We start from the raw sequence: 6000 nt of genomic DNA on the forward strand, positions 1-6000 counted from the left end.
GCCACCATATTTTTGCCCATCTTCTAAGCTTTCTAACCATATAATTTTTTAAAAATTTGAACAACAATAACATATTATTATTGAATTTCTTTTACCAGTGTCTCCATAGTTCTCATAGACATATGTGTACCATGTTTTTAATAACTTTTGATCTACTTATACAAATTTAAAAAACTTTATATATTATTGTAGTGCACTTGATTCTTTACAATTTAAAAAATAAAATTGTATTTTCAAATTTTTTAATGCAAGTTATGCTTCACACATGAACAAGTACCTAATTTTCAAGATGTGCTCAATTGGAAAAAACATTAAAAAAAAATACTCAACAAAAAAATACACATCTTCTAGTGCTCAATCTTAACTATCTTTCTACCGAAGGATTTGTCAAAATACTAAATCTAACTACGACTTTTTTTATGCGCACGTTAGACACTATGTTATGTTTTTTTTAGAAAATCAGGGTCTCTTTTCCATGCGCGAAGGATTGGACCTCCTTAATCTTATCCAATTTTGAAAATTTTTAATAGTTTGGAAACTAGATTCAGAGTACTACAACATTTGTTCTTTGATTATCTTCATATCTTAAGTGGATGACTTTCAAATTTTGCCTCCAAGTTCAGGTTGACCTGATTTCTGAAAAAAAGGAAAAAAAAAGTGTACACTTATACCACCCTTTTTTATCACCATATTTGTGCACTTACCCTATTGGTAACCTTTTTCTTTTGCAATAACTATACCAAAGAAACTTGTCATAACTTCAGCCATGCTGGATGTTTGAGAACCCAAATTTGCCATGTAGACTGCCATGACTTTACCCCTCGGATCTCTAATGACCCCACCGCACTCACTTGACCTGGGTTACCTTTAGAAGACCCATCAAAATTAAGTTTCAACCAATAAGTTTCAAGGGTGGAGGGATCGAGAATCCCTAATAGTTCATTATATTCTTTCTAAATATTTTGTTCGGAGGAGTAAAAGACATGGTTCAATTATTGGGTGGATTTTGTAAATAAAAATTAAGTTCAGTTTCATAAGGGATCTTGGTCTCAAAGGTGGTCATCTTGGAGTGGATGTACACATTGATTCATTTTTCACTTAGATATATTTTAAGAAAGGGAATGTGGTATGATGCCTCGTCTGAAAGACCAAGAAAACAAATGGGATAATTTTTTTTTTTTGAAATACTAGCATTAGTAATATACCAGAACATGGAAGATAAAGGAGTAATTAGTCTCATCTATAAGGGAATTGTGCACCCAAATTTACACCAATATATAGTGTCATCATGATTAAGTTAATAGAGAAGTTCTCACCATTGCATAAGCAAAAAGGTACCAATCGAAGACTTAATTTCCTAGGCAATCTCAACCACAATGGAGAATTAAGAGAGTTCATAAGAACACCCTTCAACCCCTAGGGTCATCCCAAGATAGATAATTCATTGAGGAGATATGGGTTAAAAGGCTTAAATTCTATAGGAATTCTATGTCTTAGAAACTACATTTTAAAAGGTATCTAGAGTGGAATTTGGGGCCTAAATAGTTTTGTGTTAGAAATATATTAAATATGAGTAGATGACACCACACCTTTTACATGTTTCATTTATACTAGCACTTCCACCAATAGGAGGTGCAATGGTTATTTCAATAGTAAGATATAAATGAACTATTTAAGATGAATAGATTGTTGTCACATTCATTATATATACAAATGAAATTAAACCTTCTAATATAAGTAGTAGTTATTATTTTCATGCCATGAACACCAAGTTTTAAAAGCTTTTCTATTATTAGTCCCTGCCTTAAGCAGGGAACTAATGTTTTCATCTCTCCAAAAAATAGGCATTAGTTTACATTGATAGTCGTGCAAGGTATAAAATTTAAGCTTATGCTAAAGTTTTCTTTTTCTTTTTATTAAACTGTTTTAAAATTTATCAGTTTTCTGATTTATCATTGGATATTTGTTTTTTGGCTGGGGTTTATTTTGTTTTATTTTTCTAAATATTTCCTTGCACTCATTGTACAAGCATTGGCAAGTTTCATTAAGACTGGCATTTACCATCATTCATTTACTATAAATGTCTCACGTTTATGCCAGTCTTTTCCTTTGTTGTTGTCAGTTGTGCATTTATTGCCATAAAAAAAAAAAAGATCCGCCGAGAAAGTTGACAAGATGTGCATTCCAAGAAGATACATTTCCAAGCATTTTTTATTCAAGATTCATGATTGGCGTACATTTATTTTATTGTATTTTATTATACTTTATGTTTTTGTCCACAAGATTTGACACCGAAACCACTTGAGGGGAAATTTTCACCGAAGGTGTCCCTTATTTGAGAGGGATGACCTGATCTTTAAAATAAATGGTTTAAAACACATGCAAGCTTATGCAATACAATCAAAGCTATTTGATCCATTGATTTTGTCCTCCCGCAGCTGGTTGTACCTGCAAATACACCATCAACTCCGAAAAAATTCTGTTTAACCTGCAAACTGGTGAGATGCCAGAGGAAGTACGAAACCAATGTACATTGCAGGCAATAAATACTATTTGAAATACTTCATATTAAAAAATGACTTTGGTAGAACATTTTTATTACATTTCAAACTTGTTTTAAGTGGAAATTGGATGCTTGGTTAGAAATCTTAAAATATATGTAATCCTGATCTCCTTTCCCATGCCAGCCACTTATATTACGTACATCATTTGTTTTATTTGTCGAATGCTATGCTTTCTAGCATAATACATTTATATGGGCAGTTAATAAATAATAGTGGAAATCCTCAAACTAATGTTGAATCACTCTGGCTAAATTTTGTATGTATTGAAGCATTTAGGTAAAAAAAAAAATTGTGAAAGAAATAAAAATTTATAGTTTTAAATTATATATATATAATATTTAAATTTTGTTTTATGTGTGTGATGTGATGTTCAATAATATTTTTATAGGTGGTTAAATTTCATATGTATTGAAACATCTAGGTAAAAAAAATATAATTGTGAAAGAAATAAAATTTTATAGTTTTTAATTATATATATATAATTTAAAAATATAAATTGGATAAATAGAATTATTTTATTTTATTTTAAATATAAATTTAAACTCTCTTAGTATATATCCAGATCTTTTTTTCATTTATTTTTGTAGTGATTTTATAGATTGATTAATTAAACGTAATGATAAATGTAAAATGTAAATAATAATAATATTGAGGTAAATAAATATTAGAAAATTAAATGGAAAAAATGGATATCAATTTACATAATTTAATTTTTTAAAAAAATAATATAATGGTTATATTGATTATTATATTTTCTATTTTTCATTACAAAGTTATATCATCTCTTTATCTCTCTCCCTCTCTCCTCCTCACATTCTCTCCATATTCCTTTCCTCCATTTCCATCTTTATCTATACCTTCTTTTATCTCCATCTCCTTACCCCCTCTCTTTTACTCTTCACCATTCCACCTCTCCCTCTCTCCCTATTATGAACATAACATTAGCCTATCTTCTCCCCCTCTCTTTCACTCTTCCCCACTCCACCTCTCCCTCTCTCCCTATTATGAACATAACATTAGCCTATCTTCTCGATTCATAGGTTTCATTTCACTTTTGAATGGATCTTTATAAGTGGATGCATAGTTGATTTGAAGATATCATTTCTCCATTAAGACTTTTGTTGCACAAATTACATCACATGCTAAATGGCCTACCAATTGACCTCATTTAATACACAAAAGTATGAAACTAATAATTACCTCTTCAGTGTATCTTAGACATTTTCTAACACAAACATAGAACAAATCTCATTTTTTTAGCGAAAGGTAGGGACTGTGGCTACATCATAGCTCTTGTTTATTACAAAAGTATCAGTTTGTAAATAGTTGAAAACCTATAGAATACAACATAAAAACTACATTTTGTTGCTATATGTCCTACAATAAGTGAAAGCCCTGTAGATAATCACAGGCCCATAAAAACACCCACATAGAGGAACCCTAATAGTTAAAAATGGTCCTCTCAAGGCTTTTAAAAGAATTAATAGATTCATAATTTAATATGTCTATTTAAAGAAATGCAATAGAAAGGATGCTTGAGGAGGCATAAAAAAACTATTTGTGGCTATGGACATATGCTAAAAATAAATAAAAAATTAGTGAATATATATCTCTCTTTCCCTTTCTTTGAATGTCAAACATTGAGTCTAGGGAAAAATATCATTTAGCTTTTCATATCAACTATAGACATGCGTACCTACCACATAAAAAATCATGTGTACTTTATAGACATACAATTATTTTTTAAAATTGAAGAAATCTTTTGAACTTTAAATTTGTACTACCATAAGAGTCTCCCTTAAATTCATGATTAGCAAAACCACATGGTTGGCAAATTCGTAGTAGACAATTTATAAGGGTGCATGCATTTGTTTGACAATAATTTCAATCAAAAAATGCATATTAGTTATTAACATAATAAAAAAGATATTTCTAGAGATAAAGAATAAATTTAGGCTGCCAAAAACTATAATGAAAATATAACTCCATATTTATTAGACGATTTTCTATTGTTGAGCTTAAAAATATGCTTTTTAAATTGAGCTTACACATCTTTGGACGGGTTTAAGCAATTGTGTTGTCACAAACTTGAAATGAAATGGCATTGGAATGATTGATATTACATATGGAAATGCCCATAAAAGGACCTTGGAGAAATGGAAAAATATAGCCCTCCTTTCTATAGTTGTCATGTGTTCTATTTTAGAAAACAATATTAGTAATTTTCTTTTCTCACTAAATATGCATCTTTTGTGCCAAATTGTTTATTGAGCCTATAATGATTTTCTTTTGTTGATACGAGGTTTAATTTGTTTCCCCAAACTTGTTGCTACTGTTATAAAACATTAGCTCTATACATATGACTACTCTAAATATATTGTAGAGAAGTAGTTATGAATTTTTCAACTCTAAATTCAGATTTCTCCACTAACATCAACTTTGCATTAAAAGATTCCAATATATTACATTAATATTTGAGAACAATAAGGCTATTCATATAAACATCAATATTATTATGTAATAGAATTTTTTAGTAGATGAATATCAATATCATTTTGATTATATTAATATAATATAAAGCATAAATGGAGTATTATTATATTTAGTAGTAAAATAAATTTTAATAAATAGAAATAGGATACTCTTGTCCTTTCTTTCTCATTTATGTAAACAGTAATCATATTAATTACAATTTTTATTCTTAAAATAAAATTTATTTGGAGAAAAAAAGAGTTTGAGAATCAATCAACCAGTTCTATTCACTTCTCTAATAATGAATGTGACAACAACCTCTTCATCTAAAAAGTTCATTTATATCTTACTTTCCACATACTTATTACATTGATAGAAAATTACATATAAATTAATATGATAGAGTATAACTTTATATGTGCATAGAAGATACATTATTTTTCTTTGTTTTTTGTATAAGAAGATATTTAAAATATGTTGTATTATAATTTTATTTTCTATATATAATATTATTTCATATGATATTTTAAAATATATTCCTATTACATATTTATTTATAATCCATTGAAGGAATGTTTTGTAACAAGTTCAAATTTAGTGTTCTTTGCTTTCTCATGTGTTGGTTTTTTTGCTTTGTTTGGTCTTTGCCCCTTTCATGTAATGTTGTTTATTTCTATTATGGGGTTGTTCAGTTTTTATGCTCATTGTTGAAGGCCTGCGGGTTCTTGGGAACAACTGTTTGTCCTACCTCATTAGGGTTCTCATCAGATGTTGTGGTGCCTATGATTCCCTATTTGGCTACTTCTTCAGTGGGAAGTCTAATTATGGTTGCAGTTTGCCTTGATTCTTTGTTGGGATTTGCCTTCTTGTGCCTCTTGACCTCAGCTTCTCATCAGTCTCCAAGGGGGTTTTTCTTTTATTTTCTCTGTGGATCCTATTTTTCTCTATTCAATCTTTCTTAGGA

Source organism: Cryptomeria japonica, chromosome 8 (genome assembly GCF_030272615.1).
Source record: "Cryptomeria japonica chromosome 8, Sugi_1.0, whole genome shotgun sequence".
NCBI classification, from domain to species: domain Eukaryota; kingdom Viridiplantae; phylum Streptophyta; class Pinopsida; order Cupressales; family Cupressaceae; genus Cryptomeria; species Cryptomeria japonica.